Here is a 25,453-nt window from a genome sequence, read left to right on the forward strand (position 1 = left end):
TCACATTCCTGAGATCATGACCTGAGCTGAAACCAAGAGTTGGGTGCTTAACTGTCTGAGCCACCCAGGCGCCCCAGGAGGGAGTTTTATTTTTTTTTTTAAGATTTTATTTATTCATTCATGAGACACACACACACACACAGAGGCAGAGACACAGGCAGAGGAAGAAGCAGGCTCCATGCAGGGAGCCCGACGTGGGACTCGATCCCAGGATTCCGGGATCACATCCTGGGCTGAAGGCAAGCACCAAACCACTGAGCCACCCAGGGATCCCCCAGGAGGGAGGTTTTAAATATCCAGATAAGTTTTGGGGAGATTTTAGAGTAATGGGACATTGTTCTTTTCTTCCTTTGGTAAATACTGGGAAATTTTCAAGTATCTGTAAAAGAATGCTGAATCCAACACCTACCCAGCCGAGGCAGGAAACTGTGTGGCTCTAGGTAGAGGGAGGCCCAGCGAGAGTGTCCCTGTCCCTTTTCTTCCCACTCCTAACGGCCCTGGGCTGAAGGCATTGCTAAACCGCTGAGCCACCCGGGCCGCCCTCCTGTCTGCAGTCTTATCAACAGCCAGCTCATTCGGTCCCACTCACTTCTCTTGAGGCACGAAACAAAATAAACCTTTAGGATGTTTATGTGTTCAGAGAAAAACTCATAATTTACTTAAAAGTAAACTACTTGGGGGGAATCCCTGGGTAGCTCAGCGGTTTGGCATCTGCCTTAGGCCCAGACCGTGACCCCGAGGTCCTGAGATTGAGTCCCGCGTCAGGCTCCCTGCATGGAGCCTGCTTCTCCCTCTGCCTGTGTCTTTTATGAATGAATGAATGAATGAATGAATGAATAAATAAATAAACAAATAAATCTTTTAAAAAAAAGTGAACAACTTGGGAACAGCTGCTACTCATGACTAAACACGAAGTCAAGTTTCAGGGAGCACATCACATTTCACACAATGGAAGGATAATGAAAAAGGTGGGCTTAAACCAGAAGAGAATGGGGTACTTTTAATTAGCAAGATCAAGCGTTAGCTCTCATGAGCGTGATGGTGACTTGAACGCAAGATCAGACCATCATGAGCAAAGAAAGCAAGCTTCATTTTTATTGTTGTTGTCATTGTTGGAGCATCTGAAAGGATCTAGAGTATAATTGGACCCAGTAAAAGCAATACCTTGGAGTAGTGATTTTCTTTTCTTTATTTTTTTTTAAAGATTTTTATTTACTTATTCATGAGAGACACACAGAGAGAGAAAGAGAGGCAGAGACAGAGGCAGGCTCCATGCAGGGAACTTGATGTGGGACTCGATCCCAGGACTTCAGAATCATGTCCTGAGTCAAAGGCAGGCGCTAAACCGCTGAGCCACCAGGCGTCCCGAGCAGTGATTTTCTGGTTCAGTTTTGCTCCTCAGGAGACTTGTGGTAGTGTCTGGAGACATTTTTTTTTTTTTTTTTGGTTGTTACAACTTGAGAGGGTGCTGCTGGCCTCCAGTGGGTAGAGGCCATACATGCTGCCAAACATGACAATGTTAAAGACGGCCCCCCACAGAGTCATGGGGTCTGCTTGAGATTCTCTTTCCTGCTCCCTCTGCCTCTCCCGCCAAAGCTCTCTCTCTCTCTCTCTCTCTCAAATAAATAATCTCTAAAATAATAATAAATAAATAAATAAATAAATAAATAAATCTTAAAAAACAACAACAAAAAAAGACTCTCCTCCACACACAATTAAAACGATTCAGCCCCAAATGTCAACCAAATGTCAATGGTGCCACTGTTGAGAAGTGCTTCCTTAGGAGGTTGCCCAAGTTGCTCAGGGGAGGAGCACCAGTTCCCACGAGGGTGATAGGGAGGATCGGGCAAGAAAAGTGCAAGCAGAGGGGCTGGTGTGAGCAAGGGCCTGTGGGGAACAGCCAGTGCGGGATCCGCCCCGGTGAGGCCTAGCGCGGGAGGTGGCTCAGAGACGGGGTCGGCCGCACCGGTGAGCCCACTCAGGAAGAAGGCAGACTCTCGACTTCATTCCAAGGCCCCAAGGGAGAGAGCGGAGGGTTTTAGGCAAGGCTGTGACAACAGTTTTGCCCTTTACAGCTTACAAAGGGATTTCAACTACTTCTCATTGGATCTTCACAATAATTCAGGGAGGAGGGAAGGGAGACTAATCATTTCTATTTTAAAAATACATCTGTATGACTGGACTCTTCACCACGGGGGGCCACAAGCTGCCCTCCTGTCCCTGACAGGTGGAAATAAGGGAGCTGGGAAAGAGGAAGGAAGAGCCTTGACCATGCAGCAGCTGCTTAGGATCACACACTTAAATCCAGTCCTGCTTCCGCAACTGTCTGCACATGAATTCTTGTGCTACTAGTTGACATAAAAACAGACTGTAGGAAGCGTTCATACCCACGGAGGTAGTGTTGTCCCCACGGGAGCAGGATCAGCCAGTCGAAAGTCAATGGGCTGTGAAACCTTATTGGAACCAGATGTGGGTCAAATAGAGAAATATGGGAAGATGAGCAGCATAGAGGGCAGGCGGCCCTCATAAATGGATCAGGGCGGAAAGCTGGCATTCAGAGACAAGTACAGCTCGGTCAGGGCTCCTCCCGTAAAGCACGGCTCGTTCCCATCGCTCCCTTTCAGAGCATCTCCTACTCACAGCCCATAAACAAGCTGCCTGGAATTCATAACACATTGATTTCCTGGGGGACACAATGAGCTTCTCCACGCAATCTTTATTTTTAAGGCCCTCCCGCCACACTGCGGGTGAAGGTGCCGCGTTTTGTCTTCTGTTCTGCAGGCGGTGAGGAGGAGGATTCCGTGAAGAAACTGCATAGCTACTGGTCTAGGTCAATGATTGCTTAACAACTTCTCTGATTTCTCCTGGAGATATTTGCCAATACATATATGTTAAATTGAAAACCAGAATCGATTCAAGAAATAGTTTCCATCAGCAACCACGATTGTTTTACTTTAGCATCGGTGGCAACATTCCACATTTCTTTTTTTTTTTTTTTAAGGATTTTATTTATTTATTCATGAGACACACACACACACACACACACACACACACACACAGACACAGGCAGAGGGAGAAGCAGGCTCCATGCAGGGAGCCCGATGTGGGACTCGATCCCGGGACTCCAGGATCACACCCTGGGCCAAAGGCAAGCGCTGAACCAGAGAGCCACCTGGGCTGCCCAAGAGAGTTCCTTTTACAATAGGATTAGGAGGAGCGACTGGGTGGTGCAGTAGATCAAGTGTCTGCCTCCTTCCACTCAGGTCAAGACCTAGAGTGGGGGGACCCAAGGATTGAGCCCTGCCCTGGGCTCCGTGGTCAGTGGGGAGACAGCTTCTCCCTCTGCCACTGCCCCCCTTGCTCCTGTTCTCGTGCGTGCATTCTCTCTTTCTCTCTCTCTCTCATAAATGAAGTCTTAAAAAAAGGGGGGGGTTAGAAGGCCATAAACCAGGAGGAATTTATGCCCCTCTTCATCGGAGGAACCATAAACTTTGTGCCAGCTGCCAACTAACAGCCTGGATTTAACTCCCTCCTCACCAAGACACCTAAATCCTTATCATTCTTCACTTCAGAAGGAGCCAACGGGTCTGGACGAGTTCCAATCCCTCATTGCATGATAGTTCAGTCAATCCCAGGCCACCTAGTTTCAAAGGGCACTTCACATTGAGGGTTTATTATTTTTATTTTTTTATTTATATTTATTTCTTTATTTAAAAAATTTTTTTTTCCGCATTGAGGATTTAAATGAGAGCTGCACTCCTGGAATTTTTGCCTTTGTAACCCTGCCCCTCTTTGTCTTCCTCACAGTCAGGTTTCTACCTCAATCTTTGTCTCCAGAATTGCAATCCTAACTGCCCAAAGAAATGCCTGTAGGATGAAATTTTCAGTGACTTGTTTCTTGGTGGAGGCAGGAGTGGCCCTCTGGCAGTGGTATTTGTATCACAGGATCTACAGGATTTAGAGTGCTTGACACCCTGTAAAACTCACTTTACTGGAAATTTTTAATTGGGATCCAGGAAGAATTAGGTCAGACTCATTATGTGTCTGGAACTGCAACTTATAAATTTAACAACTGTGAGGCAGTCATTCTTCCCGCGAACCTGCAGAGGAGAGAAATCCACGGGGAGGTGGGGGGGGGGAGTCTAACAAATCCATACGGAGAAGCAGAGATGACAGATGGAGAAAGACACCTGGAAGCTTCGCTGGCCTTCCTTTCAGCTCCTTTCTAAAACCTAGCTCAACCGCATTCCTGTTCTTGCAACCCATGAAATAATAGTATACCCTCCTCATAAATCCTTGCCTTTAGCTTCTGTTCTACTCAGCTGCACAGTACAGCACACTAGGTTCATTTGGTGGTGCAAACCGCCTTCTGGTTTTGTAACCAGACCACTGCACATCCTTAGGCTTAGGAATGGCTTCCAGCAGCCTGTGGATGTCCTTGCCATATTTAATTTCTCCATTTTCACGGTTGACGGTCCTTTCCTCTCCTTATTGCTCCATGGGCATGTATTACACAGAAGGCTTGCTTACTATGTATGGATGTATTTAACAGAGAGAGAGCACAAGCAGGGGGAGTGGGAATGGGAGAGGGAGAAGCAAGTTCCCCCCTGAGCAGGGACCTGATACGTACTTGATCCCAAGACCCTGGGATCATGACCTGAGCACAAGGCAGACACGCTTAACCAACGGACTGAGTCATCCAGGCCCTCCAGAAGGCATGTTTAGAATCTGTGTAAATGGTTCACACCTTGTTTCACTCACTTCTCATGCCTTGGTTAGTGCAATTGTTTCTGCCTTCTGGGCCGATGTGCTGGGGGTCAATCTTTCAGTTTCTGGTTAGGATTACTACTGCATATCCTGTCTTCATAGCCCATTTTTCATCAAACTGTTGCCGTCTATAAACCAGATTTCTTCTGCATTGGACAGAGGTTCACCCTGGAGGTCCTTGTTGAGAGAGCAAACTGGGGGAGTAGGCAGGCAGCCGTATGTGGGGGTATCTACCAGGGTGGCTTGATGTTGTAACATTTTGTTTTGGGATAGCCACAGATGTGCCTAGGTTTCAAAAAAATCTTCGAAACCATCATCATAGTGATGGGGGAACAGAGGACTAGCTGAGGACAAAGCACACTGACAAGTCCTTGAAACAGTCACAGGGACCTCTCTCCACAGACTCCATTGCCTCAATGCTAGTACTTTCCTAAGAGCAGAAGGCAATCTTAGCCTGACCCCCAGGATCCTGTAAGTCTACTTTAGCATATAAAAATTCCTTTACAAATTTCCCTTTATCTCTAAACCCCCAAGATACGTGTTGGCAATCATCCTCCAAGCACATGGCCCATGATATCCATCTGAAGGGTCTCATGACTTGGGTTTGATTAGGCGGTAATCCATGACCTTCTCCCAACAATACCTCGCCCCCTAAAGGTCCTGGAAACCTTGCTTCCAAAATTCCTTAGAGCGCATGCTATCCTCAAACCCCTTCCAACTTCCAGGTATACAATCAGCCACCCCTCCCAGGCCCGGGCAGCAGCTCTTCTTGCCCACGAGTCCTGTCCCCAGGCTTTAATAAAACCACCATTTGGCTCTGAAGGTGTCTCAAGAATTCCTTCTTGGTCGTTGGCCCCAGACCTCACCCCACCAAACCTCACCTAGATTCCAAAACTTCATCAATAGTTCTTTAGTTTGTTTGTGTTTTTAAGCTTCATTTATCAAGAGGCAGGTGGCTGCTACAGCTCCCCTAGGCCACCACATCCAAATGTTTAGAAAAATAAGCTCTCGCTCTCTTTAGGGGCCCCAGCGTTTGGGTAAACGCTCCTACCCCTATTATTTGCCTTACGTGTACATACAAATAAAATAGCTTGTCAAAGTCAGGTCGTGCTAAGGCTGGAGCCCTCACAAGTAGGGCTTTACATTGCCTCCCTTTAGTTTGCAGGGCTTTAGGAAGAAAGGGGGGAGGGACAGTTTTAGTTCTCATTGATTGAAAGAAAATTGGAAACCTTAGTTTGGAGGGTCATAGTCAGATATTCAAGGAAACTAGAATCCAGGATCTAGCCCAGTTTTGCAGGCAAACAACAAACACTAAGACAATCGGGCATATAATCTAACATTCACAAAGATGTATTACCGAAACATAATTTTTCTCTAAAATCACCCTCATTGGGGATCCCTGGATGGCTCAGCGGTTTGGTGCCTGGCTTCGGCCCAAGGCGTCGTCCTGGAGTCCCAGGATTGAGTCCCACTCCCTGCATGGAGCCTGCTTCTCTTTCTGCCTGTGACTCTGCCTCTCTCTCTCTGTGTCTCTCATGAATAAATAGAGTGAAGTCTTTAAAAAATTAATTAAAAAAATAAAATCACCCTCATTTTCACCAATGATGGCCAAATCAATACTAATTTGTAAAACAAGTCCAGTTTTTTTTTTAATTTTTTAAAAAAGATTTTATTTATTCGTGAGAGACACAGAGAAAGAGAGGCAGAGACACAGGCAGAGGGAGAAGCAGGCTCCATGCTGGGACTCCAGGATCATGCCCCGGGCTGAAGGCAGACGCTAAACCCGCTGAGCCACCCAGGGATCCCAAACAAATCCATTTTTAACAGGCTTGGCCTGATTATTTACACAAGCTCAGCAAGAATAGTTATTCTTGTTATTTTTTAGTTATTTTTAAAACTCACTTTGCGGGCAGCCCGGGTGGCTCAGTGGTTTAGCACCCCCTTCAGCCCAGGGCGTGATCCTGGAGTCCCGGGATCGAGTCCCACATCAGGCTCCCTGCATGGAGCCTGCTTCTCCCTCTGCCTGTGTCTTTGCCTCTTTCTCTCTCTGTCTCTCTCTCTCTCTGTCTCTCATGAATAAATAAATAAATCTTTAAAATAAATAAATAAATAAATAAATAAATAAAACTCCCTTTGCTAGAACTTTTCAGAAGGAATTTCTAGATTGAACCCTCAATAGCCTCTCGAGGTCAGAAGCTAAGCCAAATACTTGCCATCAGACTTGCCTGCGCTGCCTGGAGATTTGGATGAATTTCTCTTCTCGAGGTCCCCAAAGTATCCTGAGGTTCCAGCACCTGCCAGGAAGTGACATTCTTTACTCACCTGGTAAGGCTGCTGGGAACTCTGTCAGCAAGGTACCAGGCCAACATTTCCCAGGGGCTCCATAAAGTCAACCTTAATTCTTTAAAGCTGTTTGGGCATACCTGGGTCTATGCATATAATATTCAAATCTATTACTCAAGTCAAAGCCTTGGTAAAATAACCAATGTTTCCAATGATGTCCTGTTACACACAGAACAGATTCTTATTGAGCTTATGCAAATAATTATAACTGCCACGAAAGAGAGAACACTCATTGGGAGTTTCTGAATTCTGGAGGGCTCAGGTAGGGAGAAAAGAGAAATGCTTCAATTTGTTCACAAAGGAATAGTTTATCATATTTTTGTATGTCATGGATAATTTTTAAAAAAGATTTTATGTATTTGTTCATGAGAGACACACACACACACACAGAGGCAGAGACACAGGCAGAGGGAGAAGCAGGCTCCACGCAGGGAGCCTGATGTGGGACTAGATCCCGGGTCTCCAGGATCACACCCTGGGCTGAAGGCGGCGCTAAACTGCTGAGCCACCCAGGCTGCCCAAAGATTTTGTTTTTAAGTAATCTTTCACTTCACGTGGGGCTGGAACTCACAGCCCCAAGATCAAGAGTCACATGCTCCACGAATGCAGCCAGCCAGGTGCCTCTATCATGGATATCTTAAGAGAAAGTTTCCTTCAATCTAGAAAAGCGAACATTAGAGAACCAGCAATGTTTCCAACAGGAGTCACAAAAACTGTAATCATCTTCCTCAGTTCATTCAGTCCCATGTCATTCTTGTTCTGTTTGCAGCTTTTCCATTGGTTCCAGAAATTCGTACTTAGCTTAGTTTTATGATCTTAAGGGTATCAAAAACATATGTTTGTCAAAAAGTCTTTTTCATGAATCTCCTTGGAGATAAAACACATTTTTTTAAGAGATTGGAACAATAATAATAAATGACAAAAAGAAACCCTCCCTCAAAAATGGACGTAGTTAAAAATCCGATGAGATAATGTGGTTGACAAAGAAATCCAGTTATTCCTGTGACACAGGACATTTCAATAATTTTATTTTTGTCAAGACTTGAGGGATTTCAGGGTGCTTGGGTGGCTCAGTGGTTGAGCATCTAACTGCCTTTGGCCCAGGGAGTGATCCCAGGACCCCAGGATCACTCAAAGGCAGGGCCAAAGGCAGACGCTCAACCCCTGAGCCACCCAGGCTTCCCATGCAAGTTTCTTTTTCACTCAAATTTTGTCCTAAGCCTCTAAATAACCAGTCTCCTTTTTGGACAAAATTTCTGTCTTTTCCCTTCAACAAAATGTATTCCCATTCCCTATATCTTTCTTACAAAAAACATCTTTTCTTGCAGACAGAGTGGTTTTCCTTATCATTTCTAGCAATCTCAATTACATTTATCAGAATTTTTACTTTTAGAAACCTTCGTTTTTAACGACATCTTATTTGAAAAAAAACAACAAACTTAGATATCTGATGAATTCAACCCAAAGTATCATTTAACAACAAAACTTCAAAGTTTCAGGTTACCAAAGATTTTGAGAGCTATTTACAAGTTTTGCCTATAGACCTTTTTATCTATTCAACCTACTTGTTATTTTATTTTAAGATTTTTTTTTTTTTTTGAGGGATCCCTGGGTGGCGCAGAGGTTTGGCGCCTGCCTTTGGCCCAGGGCGCCATCCTGGAGACCCGGAATCAAATCCCATGTCGGGCTCCCGGTGCATGGAGCCTGCTTCTCCCTCTGCCTGTGTCTCTGCCTCTCTCTCTCTCTCTCTCTCTCTCTCTGTGTGTGTGTGACTATCCTAAATAAATAAACATTAAAAAAAATTTTTTTTGAGTAATCTCTACACCCAAGGTGCGGCTTGAATTGAAAACCCCAAGATCAAGAGTCACATGTTCTACTGACTGAGCCAGCAAGGCACCCCTCCACCTACTTGTTCCTAACAATTACCCATGAAAACTTTATGAGACAGACAAAAATCAAACATCCTTTTTAAGTCATTTTTGCTGACAAATTGCAACAGATACAATATGAATTTAACTAATTAAATTCATGAATGCCCAATAAGTGCTTGGTTTTTAACTAATTAAATAGAGCTCTTACCTGTTCCCCATGTGTGCTTCCAGGGACCCAAAGAGCTGCTGCTTCCTTCATCCAGGATTGTAAGGGGAAGGAGGGGGTGTGCAAGAGCCACACAGCCAGGGTGGAGATCTACAGAGGAAACAACAAATGGACCAAATCACTAGGTGGGATGGAGAGTTCTTTCCATCTCCCAGGCGCTAAGGAGATCACTTCCGTTTCACCAGGCTAGAGTATCCAACCCTCCGAATGGCTGGAGTTGAGTGATCTTTTGGCCCCTGGGGATGTCTAAATTCGACACTAGGCCCCCATCAAGTGTTCAGTCCCCCAGGATGTTTACCAGAGAGGCCCTCTTTACCCCAAGTCTTCTGACTGTTATGCTGTCTTGCCCAGACTTCGTGGGGCAGCTCTAGTTTTACCTCTACACCTGTGCCACGGACCTGACATAATTTACACCCAAAGAAATCCTCTCAGTAACAGCAAAATTGCCACTGAATTTCAAGTGAGGACAGAACGGCAGGCTGGTGGTCACGAGTACCAAGAAGGGAGAGTCCCCTCTGAGGAATCTGCCCCTGGTCCTTCTAGCTTGAGATAAGGTTTGGCCCACTTGAGCTTCTGCTGCCCTCTGCTCTGACACTTGGGAGCCAAGGAACCAGAGGGCTTAAGCTCAAGGTCGCCAAATTTGTTTTGTTTTGTTTTGGTTTGGTTTGGTTTGGTTTGGTTGTGTGTTTTAGTTTCAGAGGTAGAGTTCAGTGATTCCTCAGTGGTATATAACACCCAGGGCTTCATTCCATCAAGAGTCCTCCTTAGTGCCCATTCCCCCATCCCCCCACCCACCTGGGTTGTCTAATATGTAACTGAACCAACTTGAGTTGGTGAATCACAGAAAGGGCACCAGGTGAGGTGTCCCACAAAGAAAGCTTTATCTGGAAGCTGTGACTCCTAATTCGCTGCAAATAAAGTTTCCTTTGGGCAACACCTCACCTGGTGCCATTTCCGTGACTCACCAAGGAGCAAACTGGTGTTGGTTTGGTTATAGTTTTTTTTTTAATATTTTATTTATTTGTGTGTGTGTGTGTGTGTGTGTGTGTGAGAGAGAGAGAGAGAGAGAGAGAGAGAGAGAGAATGAGCAAGGGAGAAGGGCAGAGAGATAGAAGCATAACACTTGAGCCGAAGGCAGACACCCAACTGACTGAGCCACCCAGGTGCCCCGGTTCGGTTATAGTTTTAATTTCTTTTCTCTTTCATCTTCAGTCCTTTGACCCTCGCTTACTTACCTCCAACCCCACTGTTGAATGCAAGCTATTGTGTGATTATTATACAAGTTATTTCTCCTTTTTTCCTATAGAACTTAAGTTGCTTCCCTTTTTTTCTTTCTTTTTTCAGTATTTCAAAAAACACCTGCTAAGAATATTCTTGTGCATGTCTACAGCTGCATATATACAAAATAGTATCAAATTGTTTTTTAAAGTCACTGTGTTAGTGGAGGCAGTTGGTTAGGTTCCAACAGGATACCTGGAGGCCGGCAAGGTGGAAGTCATGGCCAGCAATGGGGAAAGGCCTCTGGCAGCACTCTCCAGGAAGTCGGATCTAACCAGACAGGCCCGAGATGGTGGATGTCAGGACAGGAACCCCCTGACCAGATTAGGAAGAAAAAGTGTGAAACCCTGCTTCCCACCCCAAGTAATAAACAGTCCACCCCAGGTGCCTGGGTGGCTCAGTGGTTGAGCATCTGCCTTTGGCTCAGGGCGTAACCCTGGGGTCCTGGGATTGAGTCCCACTCTGGGCTCCCAGCAGGGAGCCTTCTTCTCCCTATGCCTGTGTCTCTGTGTCTCTCATGAATGAATAAATGTAATCTTTTTAAAAAAATTCTTTAAACAAAACAAAACAAAAATTCCACCCCCTAGTTAACAACTGCCCCAGAGCTCACAGCATACTCTCCCTCTCACTGTCTCTCTGTCTCTGTCTCTCTGTCATTCAAGTTTGCCTGCTCTCCTATCTCTGTATTTTTTGCTTTAATACACTTTGCTGCATGTGTCACTCATCTGTCGCACTGAGCCTCTGTCCTTGAATTCATTCTCTTGAGGATCAAGAACCATTAGCAAGTCCTTCAGATCTGGCAGGGTTGAGGCTCCAGGGCCCAGGGCCTCCTCAGTTCACCAGGCAACAATAGCACAAGTTTATATTCTTATCATCATTAATAGCCAATACATAATATTTACTGAGTATTATCATATGCCAGGTAGTCACTCACTGATTGTTTAATGTTGTCTGTTTTTGCATTTTTAGGATAAACACTACTTGGTCATGATGTTTCTTATAATAGTAATAATACACTGTTGGGCTCAGGTGGTTAATAGTCTATTGAGATTATTGCATCCATGCTCAGAAGTGAAAAGAGCTCATGATTTCTTTTTCTTGTCCTGACTCTGTCTGGATTTGAAACCAAAGTTAGAGCAGCCGCCAGAAACAAGATTATCCCTCTTTTGCTATTTTCTGGAATAATCTGTATCAATAAAGTTAGTTTCTGCTTCTTGAAAACTGTCAAAACTCAATAGTAAAATCATTGGGAGCAAGGACTTTTGCTGGGGGTGAAGTTGGAGATGCCCTCGATAACCATGTCGATTTCTTTAACTATTAGTCTCTCCATGTTTCTTTTCCTTCTTGTATCAGTTTTGGCATTTTCTTTTTTTGGTGTTTTTTTTTTCCCAGACTATATCTCTTACCCAGGTTGCCAAATAGTTACTCATTTTATTTTTTATTATTATTTTAAACTCTTATGCTTGTGGTTATTATTTTATTTATTTGAGAGAGAGAGAGAGAGAGAGAGAGAGAGAGAGAGAACATGGGGGGGTGCAGAGGGAGAAGCAGACTCCCTGCTGAGTAGGGAGCCTGATGCAGGGGTAGAGGGGGTGGGGGGGTGCTGGGATCACAACCTAAATCAAAGGCAGACACTTAACTGATTGAACCACCCAGGTGCCCTTATTTTTCCATTTCTATTCTGTAACTGTTTCTTGTCTGCTGTATTCTTCCTCAGTTTTTCCAGTTCTTTTTTAAAAACAGCTTTTAGCTTCCTTGATATTCTCTACTGTATAATTTGTTGATGCTCTCTCCTTAATTTCTGTATTTATCTTTATTGTTTCCTTCTGGTTTCCTTGGGTATGACCCATTGCTTGTTTTCTGATTTCCTAGGCTCATTTGCTCAACCCCTGAGCCACCCAGGTGCTCCATCAAACATATCCTTTATTATTCTTTATTCTTTATTGTCTGTTCCTGAATTAGGATGTGAATTCTTTTAATTTTAATAAATTCACAGAATTGTTCACTCATTATCATATCTAGAATATTTTATTCTTTTATTATTATTATTATTTAAGTAATAAAAAAATATTTGGCTGAGCATGGAGCCACATGCAGGACTAGAACTCATTACCCCCAAGATCAAGACCCCAGCCAAGATCAAGGTTTGGATGCTCACCCAACTGAGCTACCCAGACCCCCCTAGAATATTTTATTATTATCTATTGTTATTCTAACCATTTTTAAATTGGATTGTTTGGTTTTCTTTCTATCAAGTCGTATCACTTTCTTACATGAATTAGATCTTTATCTTCTCCCCACATAAGACAAGTATAATAGTGTAAGCTCACTGTCCTCTGGTGGGTGTCCAGCCAACACTGCTTCTCCTCCCCAACATGCTAGGTAATCGTCTTGCTTTAGTTCTAGGTGGCAATAACTCGACAAAAGAAAAGAGTCCTCCGGCAGTCTGTCCCCAGCATCCCATCACAATCCCTTTCTCTCCCCAAAGGAGATGAGGAAAAGAGCAAAGTCTTTGTAATTTCCAGGTCTGTGCACTTTTTCTTTATAGCATTTTCATCATCAAACATTCCATATATTTTACTTATTTATTATTTGTTATCTGTCTCTCCCTATTAGAATGTAAGCCATTTAAATTTTAGTAAATTTACAGAATGTTCAGTCATTATCCTAACCCAGTTGTATCAGGGCAGGCAGGGCTGGATGAGCGGAGGGAGGGAACAGCCTTTGCTAGTTTGCTACTTGGGAAGTTCCACCTTTTTGTGTAGGCCTGCTTGGATGTGTTCTCCTTATTTGCAGCCACAGAGTCCTAAAATAACATGTTAACAATTGAATATGAGGGTTAAGCTGTATATTTTAACAGGCTATCCTATATTTTAAAAAATATGTAAAATACTACAATGGAGATGCTATAATCAAAATCCATAATGTGAAAAAAAATCCATAATGTGAAAAAAATCCATAATGTGGGAAACTCTTTAGAATAAGTTGTCCAGGGCAGCCTGGGTGGCTCAGCGGTTTAGCACCGCCTTCAGCCCAGAGCATGATCCTGGAGACCCAGGATCAAGTCCCACGTTGGGTTCCCTGCATGGAGCCTGCTTCTCCCTCTGCCTGTGTCCCTGCCTCTTTCTCTCCTCTCTGTATATTCTCATGAATAAATAAATAAATAGATAAATAAAAAGATAAGTTGTCCAGTTTTTTCAAAAGATAAATTGTATGGAGAAACAAGGAGAAGGATAGGGAAATTTCTTTCTTTCTTTCTTTCTTTCTTTCTTTCTTTCTTTCTTTCTTTCTTTCTTTCTTTCTTTCTTTCTCTTTCTTTTTTTAAAAGATTTTATTTATTTATTCATGAGAGACACAGAGAGAGAGCTGCAAAGACACAGGCAGAGGGAGAAGCAGCTCCATGTAGGGAGCCTGATGTGGGACTCGATCCTGGGTCTCCAGGATCATGCCCTGAGCCAAAGGCAGCACTAAACTGCTGAGCCACCCAGGCTGCCCAGGGAACTTTTTTTTATGGCTTTAACTAGACTTAATTTATCTGAAGGCTAAATGAAATAAAAGTCACTAACCTTTAGTGAGAATATGATTTTTCCAAAAGCAGTATGAGCAATACATGATATAATTTATCCTCTTACCACCTTGATTCATTCCTTGCTTCTTATTATACCTCTGATCCATTTAATATAATCTATATGAAATGGCCTCAACATTTTAATAGAGAGGTACTCGGATTTTTTTTTTAAGTTGTACTTAGTTAACATACAGGGCAATATTGGTTTCTGGGGGTAGAATTCAGTGATTCATCACTTCCATACAACACCCAGGGCTCATGCCCTCTTTAATACCCATCACCCATCTAGCCCATCCCCCATCCCTCCCTCCATCAACCCTCAAGTTTATTCTCTATTGTTAAGAGTCTTTTATGGTTTGTTTCCCTCTCTCCTTCACCTCCACCTTCCCCTATGTTCATCTGTTTTCTTTCTTAAATTCCACATGTGAGTGAGATCATATGGTTTTGTCTTTCTCTGACCGAGTTATTTTACGTGGCATAATATACTCTAACTCCATCCACATCGTTGCAAATGGCAGGGTTTCGTATTTTTTGATGTCTGAGTAACATTCCTTTGTATGCATATGCCACATCTTCTTTATCCATTCGTCAGCCGATGGATATTGGGGCTCCCTCCATAGTTCAGCTATTGCTGATAATTCTGCTATAAACATTGGGGTACATGTACCCCTTTGAATCTGTATTTTTGTATCCTTTGGGTAAACACCTGGTATTGCAATTGCTGGATAGGAGGGTAGTTGTATTTTTAACTTTTTGAGAAATCTCCATACCATTCTCCAGAGTGACTGCACCAGTTGCCGTTCCCACCAACAGCACACAGGTTTTTCCCTTTCTCTGCATCCTTGCCAACACCTGTTCATTTTAGCCATTCTGACAGGTGTGAGGTGGTGTCTTATTGTGGTTTTGATATGTATGTCCCTGATGATGAGTGATGTGGAGCATCTTCTCATGTGTCTGTTGGCCATCTGGATGTCTTCTTTGGAAAAATGTCTGTTCATGTCTTCTGCCCATTTCTTTACTGCATTATTTTTTTTGATGTTGAGTTTGACTAAGTTCTTTATAGATTTTTGGATACTAACCCTTTATCAGATGTGTTATTTGCAAGTACCTTCTCCCATTCTGTAGGCTGCCTTTTAGTTTTGTTGGTTGTTTCCTTCACTGTGCAGAAGCTTTTTATCTTGATGCAGTCCCAAGAGGTCTTTTTTGCTTTTGTTTCCCTTGCCTTCGGCAACATGTCTAGTAAGAAGTTGCTGTGGCTGGGGTCAAAGAGGTTTCTACCCATGTTCTTCTCTAGGATTTTGATGGTTTTCTGTCTCACATTTAGATCTTTGATCTATTTTGAATTTATGTTTGTGTATGATGTACGAGAGTGGTCCAGTTTCATTCTTCTGCATTGTGGCTGTCCAGTTTTCTCAATACTATTTGTTGAAGAGACTCTTTTTTCCTTTGGATATTCTTTCCTGCTTTGCCAAGGATTACATTTGTGGGTCCATTTCTGGGTTCCCTATTCTGTTGCATTCATCTGTGTGCCTGTTTTTGTGCCAGTCCCATACTGTCCTGATGACTACAGCTTTGTAATAGAGCTTAAAATCTGGAATTGTGACGCCTCCAGCTTTGGTTTTCTTTTTTAGCATTGCTTTGCCTATTCAGAGTCTTTTGAGTTCTATACAGATTTTAGAACTGTTTGTCCTAGCTCTGTGAAAGATGGTGTCATTTTGATAGGGGTTGCATTAAATGTGTAGATTGCTTTGGGTAGAAAAAACATTTTGAAAATGTTTGTTCTTCTAATCCACGAGCATGGAATGCTTTTCCATTTCTCATGTCCTCTTCAATTTCTTTCATAAGTGTTCTGTAGTTTTCAGAGTACCTCTTTCGTTAGGTTTATTCCTAGGTTATCTTTTTTTTTTAAAGGATAATGCTTTTTTAAAAGATTTTATTTATTTATCCATGAGACACACACACACACACACACACACACAGAGGCAGAGACACAGGCAGAGTGAGAAGCAGGCTCCATGCAGGGAGCCCAACGTGGGACTTGACCCCGGGTCTCCAGGATCATGTCCTGGACTGAAGGTGGTGCTAAACTGCTGAGCTACCGGGGCTGTCCTATTCCTAGGTTATCTTAACTGTTTTTGGTGCAATTGCTAATGGCGTCAATTCCTTGATTTCTTTTTCTTCTGCTTTGTTATTGGTGTATAGTAATGCAACAGATTTCTGCACATTGATTTTATATCTTGCAATTTTGCTGAATTCATATATTAGTTCTAACAGTTTTCTCGTGGAGTCTTTTGGGTTTTTTGTGTAGAGTATCAGGGAGAAGTAACTTCTATATTAAAAAGAGACTTAAAAGCTGTATCAACCAATTGCAGTGATTAAAAAAAAAGTATACAAATTTTTATGAGCCAAATGAGGAAATTTGAACATTGTCTTGCTATTTGGTGATGCTAAGAACTTGTTAATTTTTAAATACATAATAATAAGCTGTGGTTATGTTTTCTTAAAAGAGAATTGGCTTTTAGAAACATACACTAAAATATTTCAGGTGAAATATGATGTCTCTGATATGCTTCAAAGGAATCAGGGGAGGGACGACTGGGTGGCTCAGGGGTTGAGCATCTGCCTTCAGCACAGGGTGTGATTCCCGGGGTCCTGGGATGGGGTCCCTGCAGGGAGTCTGCTTCTCCCTCTGTCTGTGTTTCTGTCTCTCTGTGTGTGTGTCTCTCATGAAAAATAAATAAAATCTAAAATAAAAAAAAAAGAAAAAGAAATAAAGAAAATAAAATTAAAAAAAGAAAAAGAATCAGGAGAAGGCAGCCCAGGTGGCTTGGCGATTTGGTGCTGCCTTCAGCCCAGGGCCTGATCCTGGAGACCCGGGATCAAGTCCCCTGTCGGGCTCCCTGCATGGAGCCTGCTTCTCCCTCTGCCTGTGTCTCTGCCTCTCTCTCTCTGTGTCTCTCATGAATAAATAAATAAAATCTTAAAAAAAAAAAAAGAATTAGGAGAGAGGAGGGGCACCTGGGTGACTCAGTTGATTAAGTGTCCAACTCTTGATTTGGGCTCAGGTTATGATCTTGGGACCTGGATCTTGATCATGAGATCAAGTCCCACATTAGGGTCTACACTCAGCAAGGAGTCTGCTTAAGATTCTTTCCCTATCACCCACCCCCACTTGCATGAATGCACACATGCTCCCTTTCTCTAAAATAAATTAATAAATCTGTAAAAAAAAAAAAAAAAAGGCAGCCCAGGTGGTTCAGCAGTTTAGTGCCGCCTTCAGCCCCGGGGTGATCCTGAAGTCCTGGGATCGAGTCCCACATTGGGCTCCCTGCAGGGAGCCTGCTTTTCCCTCTGCCTGTGTCTCTGCCTCTCTCTCTGTGTGTGTCTCTCATGAATAAATTTGTAAAAAAAAAAAAAAAAGTGAGAGGATCAGGGTAGGCGAGTGGGTGGGAGCATGAGTGAAGAAAGAATGGTTATGAATTGATAACTGCTGAATCTGCATGATGAGAAGGGTCATTATACTATTCCCTATATGTTTGTATATATTGAACATTTTCTATAAGTTTTTTAAAGTTCCTTTTTATAATTACTGACTTAGAGCTCCAAAAACATAAGTGAGAAAAGAAAGCTGCAAAAACCGTAATGTAAAGATTTATACTAATGACTGTCATGGTCTAGTAGGGGAGATAAGCAAGTAAACATGCAATTATGATACGATGCAATTAACTCCTATAATAGAAGTACCGCAGGGTGGTATGAGTGTAGGCGACGGTCACTCCCCCTCGACCGGAGCATCGGGGATAGAGCAAGAGTTGGAGAACAGTGCTCTGCCCAGGGCTGAAATGCAAGATAGCTCTGTGTGGCTTCTATGATGACAGACCCAAGTGTAGCCCTACCTGCTACTGCCACCAGCCTCTGTTTTAATTATTCTCTTTATGACCTCTGAGGCATCTAATTCATTTGAAATCACAGTTTCAGTCTATATCCCCTGCACCTTCTTGCCTTAACAGAAGCCTGACTCTCCGTGTGGACCTTCCAAATAGAGGCCACTTATCTCCCCACACCCTGGTCCCTGTGACTGAGGGCAGGCATGGCACCCACGTTCTCCTTCTGGGCACCATCCCATCTCCTGCCACCTCCTGTTCCTCTCTCTCCTCTTATGTCCTCAACCTCTCATCTCCTTTGGTCCCTTATTGTTCAACTATGGTCAGGTTTCTGCATCCTGGGGCCCTGGCTGGCTGACTTGGTAGAGCGTGTGACTTTTGATCTCTGGCTCATGAGTTCAAGCTGCACATTGGGTGTGGGACCTACTTGACATAAAACTTTGAAAAAAGAGAAGAAGAAAGTCTCTGCATCCTGAAAACAGAACCAGAAAAACACAAACAAAATTCCCCAAGCCCTCCTCCCCCCCAAACCCTGATTCTTTGGGCCAAAAAAACTCATTATTATTATTTTACATTTTATTTATTTCAGAGAGAGAGAGAGAGAGCGAGGGAAAGCACAAGTATGACCAGGATGAAAGTGAGAGGGAGAAGCAGACTGGACGCAGGGCTGGATCCCAGGACTTTGGGATCATGACATGAGCCAAAGACAGATGCTTAACCGACTGAGCCACCCAGATGCCCCCATAGCCAAGCTTCTTCAAAGAACAGTCTATGCACATCTGCCCTTTCTTGCCTCCCAGGCACCCAGGAGGCTTTTAGCCTCACTCCTAGTTCCTCTTGAGCCAGTTTTAATAGTTTCTGTGTTTCTAGGAATTTGACCATCTCTCCTAAGTTATCTAATTTGCTGACATATAGTTGCTCATTGTATTCTCTTACAATCTTTTCATTTCTGGAGGGCCAGTAGAAAAGTCCCTTCTTCTTTTTTTAGTTTTAAATATATCAGTCTTTTTATTTATTTATTTATTTATTTATTTATTTATTTATTTATTTATTTATTTATTTATTGTAAGTTCTGTGCCTAACACGGGGGCTGAACTCATGACCCCAAGATTGAGAGGCATGTGCTCTACCCACTGAGCCAGCAGGGTGCCCCATAATGTCCCCTCTTTCATTTCTGATTCTAGTACTTTGAATTTCTTTTCTTTCCCCTTGGCCACCCTCACTAATGATTTGTCAACTATGTTGATCTTTTCAAAGAACCAATTTTTGAGTTCATTGATTTTCTCTATTGTTTTTCTACTCTCTAGTTTCTGTTTTACTTCTCAGTATTTCCTTTCTCTGCTTGTTTTAGGTTTAATTTGCCTTTAATTTTCCAATGTCATAAGGTGAAAGCTTAGCTTATTAGGTTTCTTCTTTCTAAAAGGTGTTTAGAGCTATTAATTTCCTTCACAGCAATATGCAAGCTCTAATTTGTTTTCATTTTCATTTCTTTCTCTTTTCTTTTTTTAAAGATTTTATTTGTTTATTCATGAAAAAAGACACAGAGAGAGGCAGAGGGAGAAGCGGTGAGCCTGATGCGGGACTTGATCCCAGGACCCCGGGATCACGACCCGAGCCAAAGGCAGACACTCAACCTCCGAGCCACCCAGGAGTCCCTCATTTTTATTCATTTCAAAGTATTTTCTAATTTCCTTGTGGATTCTTCTTACTGAACGTAGTGCTGCAATTTCCAAATGCCTTGGACACATTAGCTGTACTCAGTGCAGCATTAGACACAGTAATTACTCCCTCTTTAAAATTCTCTTTTCTTCCAGAGTTAAACAAAAACATTTTTAACTGCTTTTCCTCTACCTGTTTATTCTTATTCAGAAACTTTCATGGACTCCTCTTCTTCCACTAAAGCACTAAATGTCAATGTTCTTTGTCATTTCCCAGCAGGACAAAAATAGACCTGTGTCCCCAAGAATCAGGATGAAACTGGAGATGTCCACCTTGCTTCAGCCTATTGTATTTTCCAAGGGTTTAGACAGATGTATAATGACCTATATCTGTCATTATAAGGTACAGAGCAGGGTATTTTATTTGCCCTAAAAATCCTCTGTGCTTTGTATATTCATCACTTCCCCACTCTCCGCTCTGGCAACCACTGACCTCTTACTGTCTTTACAATTTTACCTTTTACAGAGCGTCATGTAGTTGGAATCACACAGTATAGAGCCTTTTCAGATCGGCTTCTTTCACTTAGTGGTACATAGTTAAGTTTCCTCCGTGTCTTTTCATGGCTTGATAGCTCATTTATGTTTAACACTGACCAGTATTCCATTACCTGGATGGACCACACTTTCTTTGCCCACTCACCCACTGACGGATGTCTTGGTTGCTTCTCAGTTTTGGCAATATAAATAAATTGTTCATAAACATCCACGTACAGGGTTTGTGTGGACCTAAGGTTTCAACTGCTTTGGATAGAACTAAGAAGTGCAATTGCTGGATTTGTATGGTAAAAATATGTCTAGTTTTGTAAGAAGCTGCCAAACCGTCTTCCAGAGTGGCCGTACCATTTTGCATTTCTACCAGCAAAGAATGAGAGTTTTGTTGCTGCCACTGCTTGCCAGTGTTTGGTGGTGTCCATGTCACAGATTTTGGCCATTTTACTAGGTGGTGTACATTCCATTCACTCTTCACAACATCCCTAGATGTTATCTAATTCATGGAATAGCAAACAACTTATAAGAGGTGAAGTCACAGGTGAAGCCACCCATTGGGTGGCTCAGTGGTTGAGCGTCTGCCTTCAGCTCAGGCCATGATCCCAGAGCCCTGGGATCGAGTCCCATCAGGCTCACTGCTTCTCCCTCTGCCTATGTCTCTGCCTCTCTCTGTGTCTTTCATGAATAAATACATAAAATCTTAAAAAAAAAAAGAGGTGAAGTCATGATTTAAATCTGGTTACTTAGATATCAAAACCTGAGCTCTTTTCTGTGCAAAAATACAGGCTTTTGGAGAATCTTCCACATTATCTGCACATACAATATCTTAAAAAAAAAGAAAAGAAGATTTGATTGATTGATTTATTTTAGAGAGAAGGGGAGAGAGAGGATGACTGTGTGAGCCAGCAGGGAGAGAGGGGCAGAGGGAGAGCAGGGGAGGGAAAGAGGGAATCCAAGCAGATTCCTAGCTTCCTAGCTGAGAGCAGAGCGCAGAGCCTAACACAGGCCTCAATATCTCGATCCTGAGAGCATGACTGAGCTGAAACCAAGGGCTGGACACTCACTTGGCGGCGCCACCCAGGGGCCCCTTACCGCACATAGGGATCCTGACATGGAGACAGATGTAGCTCCCCACGTGATTCACCAGCATGTCTGACATGAAAGCTCTCTTGCATTATTATTGTTATTCCCTTTAAATGCATGTAGTAGGTTTTTTTCGTTTGTTTGTTAAGATTTTATTTATTTATTCATGAGAGACACAGAGAGAGACTCAGAGGCACAGGCAGAGGGAGAAGCAGGCTCCATGCAGGGAGCCCGACGTGGGACTTGATCCTGGGACCCCGGGGTCATGCCCTGGGCCGAAGGCAGGCGCTAAACCATTGAGCCACCCAGGGGTCCCCATGTTGTCAAAACTTTATAAACCGTAGACTCTAAAAGAATATTAGAGTCATCCTCAGTCCCAATACATCAAGCTTATGAATAATGATGCATACGTCCTTGGGGACATTTTTCCATGCATATATTTGATTACTAAATCCTAGGATGGCATTATATTTTTCCGAATGACTTCCTTAATGTAACATTAAAGTGTAGCAACATACTACGTTTGTGTCTGTGGTTATAGCCTATGCCATCATTTGCTTAACCACCATCTTATTGAAGACAATAGGTCTTTTATTTTTCCCTTTAAGTTTTTCAGGCCTCCGTAGCTCTCTGATTCGTCCTCCACGTCCCCACATTCCATGTTCGTAAACCTTGGCCACCGTTCTGCTAGCCTTAGTGGAGAGCAGAGGCTGCGGGCCTGCAGGCTCTCATCCCCGGCAGGAGGAGCAGCCCCATGGGGACAGGGGCGCACACAGGCCCTGCGCTGTCTGTGGCTGCAAGGACCATGTCGCTTGGCACCTTCACAACTAGCTGGGGAGCCAGACAGTATACAAACCATCATCAAACATCAATAAAAGCTGTGATAAGCACTATGGAGTAGGTAGGGGACAGGAGGGAATACCATTTGGACTGGGAGAGGGTCAGGGGACGCTTCTGAAGCACAGTGACATCTAGGCTGAAGTCTGGAAGGCTGGCTGGAAGCCAGTTGGGTGTTGAACAGGGAGAAGCAGTCGAGGCGAAGAGGACAGCGTGTGTACATGCCTCCCGGGGTCCGCAAGATACTGGGTGCATGGGTGGGGATTGACAATATTTATTCGTTTGGGGAAAAAGATCAAGAATCTTCCATTTTGGGGGGTGCCTGGTTGGCTCAGTTGGTAAAGCGTGTGACTCCTGAGCTCAGGGTCGTGAGTTCAAGCCCCACATTGGGCATGGAGCCCACTTAGAAGAAAATAAGAGAAAAAGAGAATCTTTAGCTTTGGACATGATTACCTTGAGATGTTGTGACATAAAAAGAAATATGCCTTTGGTGTCTGCTCCCAGTTCCTGGCACAGGGCTTCTAAAACCCTTGTCACTTCCTGAGTGCTAGAGTGAGAGGAGAGTATTCATAACAAGCCCCCTCGGCACCTGGGGGGCTTGGTGGTTGAGCGTCTGCCTTTGGCTCAGGGCCTGATCCCGGGGTCCTGGGATTGAGCCCCGCATCGGGCTCCTCGCAGGGAGCCTGCTTCTCCCTCTGCCTCTTTCTCTGTGTCTCTCATGAATAGAGAAATAAAATATTTTTTTAAAAAAAATAATAAGCCCCTCTCAACCACACTTGATTTTATGCTAATGAGGTGACTCTTGTAGGATGGAGGCTCCTTACCAGAGGGTTGGAACTTTCCAATCTCCCCTCACCCTTGGAAAAAGGAGAGGGGCTGGAGATGGACCTAATTACCAATGGCCAATGAATTAATCAGTTGTGCCAATGTGATGAGTCCTCCTCAAAAATCTAAACAGCAGCATTTGGAGAGCTTCTGAGTCGGTGAATGCTTGGAGGTACTGAGAGGATGGCATTTCCAGAGGGGACACAGAAGCTCTGCACACATTCCCACCCCTCCTCCCCCCCCCCCCCCCCCCGTACCGTGTCCTGTGCGGCTCTTCCATTTGGCTGTTCCTGAGTTGTGTACCTCCCCACAGCAGACCTGTAGTAGTGAGTAAAGTGTTTCCCTGAGTTCTGTGAGCCATTCTAGCAAGTCATGGAACCAGAGAAGAGGGGCATGAGGATCCCTCGGTCAGAGGTACGGGTGGCATGGGGTGCCTGGGTGGTGTAGTCAGCTGGGTTTCTTGACTTTTGGTTTGGGCTCCGGTCATGATCTCAGGGTCCTGGGATGGAGCCCTGCATCAGGCTCCGCTCTGCACTCAGGGCGGGTCTGCTTCGGGATCCCTCTCTCCCTCTGCCCGTCCCCTTGCTCTCTTGCTTTCTCTCTCTAAAATAAATAAACACATCTTCAAAAAAAAAAATTTCTCGTGTGGAAATACCCCACATATTTTGTGTCAGAATCCTGAGTCTAGACAATATTTTATTCCCTTTTAGATGCCCATGACGTATTTAAGGGGAGACGTAGTACATAATTGGATATGAGTTTGGAGCTACAAAATGGGTTTAGACTAAATAGTGAGGGGCACCTGGGTGGCTCAGCAGGTTAAATTTCTGCCTTTGGCTCAGGCCATGCTCTCCAGGTCCTGAGATCGAGCCCCATATCCGACTTCCTGCTCAGTGGGGAGTCTGCTTCTCTCTCTCCCTTTGCTCGCCACCCTCCCTCATGCACGTGTGCATGTGTGTGCTCTCTCTCTTTCTCTCTCTCTCAAACAAATAAAATCTTTTTCTTTTTTAAAGATTTTATTTATTTATTCATGAGAGACACACACAGAGAGAGGCAGAGACACAGGCAGAGGGAGAAGCAGGCTCCATGAGGGGAGCCAGATGTGGGACTTGACCCCCAGACCCCGGGATGAGGCCCTGAGCTGAAAGCAGAGGCTCAACCGCTAAGCCACCCAGGCGTCCCAATAAATAAAATCTTAAAAAAAATGTTAAATTTTAATTGACTTATATTTCAATAGAAATTTACTAGAATTATAGTAACTGGGGAAAAAAAATCACTGGTGAGTATGTGAGAAATTAGTCGCCAAATTAGGTGCCTTTTCCAACCAGGGGAAAAATATCTGAGTGTGTCTTTAATTTACTCTTATTTTCCTTAAAAGAACAAAGCTTTAGTCTGGTGATTAATGCTCTTGAAGCCTGCGGGGGTCCCAGCTGGCAGCCATAGTAGCTGTTTCAAATCCAAAGAGGAAAAGTGTTTGTGTCTGCTTAAAAATGGAGTAATTAATGATGTGGGAAAAATATTTTTCCTTTGTTTGTCTCTCAACACGATGGCTTTGTCTGATAAGGGATAGAGTGTTAGGATTGAATGGGAATATGCTAGGGAAAACACATGGGAGCTGATATGTCTGGGCTGTATGAAGAATGCTCAGACGTTCAGAAGTAAGCTGCAAAGATCAAGATGGCATCTTAGTGTCTAGAGAATTCCAAATATAGAATTCCTAGAAACCGATGACATCCACATGGAGTTTTGGACACCTCAGCAGTATTCATAAGAATTGGGAAAGTAGAGTTTTTGTAAGGGGGAGTGCTGGACAGGTTTTCCTGGTAACAAAGCAATGGTTGGGGATCATTTTTTCCAGAAGGGGATGTGGGAATGTGGGCTGGCAGCACTGAGGAGAAGATGTAACTTCTTGGCCCATGGCCTCCATCCAGTGGGTTCATGTTCATCTTTGATCTCAGCTCAAATCTAAGGAAGCGAAGCCTAGCCTGCTCATCTGCTAGCCCTTCCCCCCACCATCCAGATGAGGGCCCTGTCCTAGGCTCCCATAGAATCCGTCCTTCCTTGACAGCATCTGACACCACTGTAATTACATCATTCACTGGGTAGAGGAGTAAGGATCCTAGTCCACAGCTTAGGTGGGCAAGAAATGTAACAAGTTATTCTTCAAGATTCCATTCAACCATTGTGGTAGAAATCATATTTGGGGTCCCAAAAGATTCTAAAGTTATGTAGGATTAAGTTTCTACAGTTGGAGGGAGGAAGAGAAGGACAAGAAGGCATTGGGGAGTGACTGCTTTGTCTTAAGTGTTATCTGTCCATGAAGCTGTCTGTTAAGATACCTAGAGTCCAATCTGGTTGGTTCTATTTCCTTAAGTATAGGTCACTGGACAACAGCAGCCGGAGAAACCCCTGGAAAAACTTTTTGCCCTGCCCCAACCTCCTCTGGAGCAATGAACACAGCTTCACTATTTTATTTTATTTTTTTTTTAAAGATTTTATTTATTCACTCATGAGAGACAGAGAGGGAGGGGCAGAGGCACAGGCGGAGTGAGAAGCAGGCTCAA

At 43.6% G+C, this 25,453-nt stretch overlaps 1 non-coding gene across 1 annotated transcript; it reads left to right on the top strand.

Annotated features, from left to right (window-relative positions):
* The first annotated feature begins 22,384 nt into the window (after positions 1–22,384).
* TRNAR-CCU (transfer RNA arginine (anticodon CCU)) lies at positions 22,385–22,457 on the top strand. Its single transcript has one exon. It is a non-coding gene; the product is annotated as a tRNA-Arg (tRNA).
* Positions 22,458–25,453: the final 2,996 nt, after the last annotated feature.

Source organism: Nyctereutes procyonoides, unplaced genomic scaffold, assembly GCF_905146905.1.
Source record: "Nyctereutes procyonoides isolate TBG_1078 unplaced genomic scaffold, NYPRO_anot_genome, whole genome shotgun sequence".
Classification (NCBI taxonomy): Eukaryota; Metazoa; Chordata; class Mammalia; order Carnivora; family Canidae; genus Nyctereutes; species Nyctereutes procyonoides.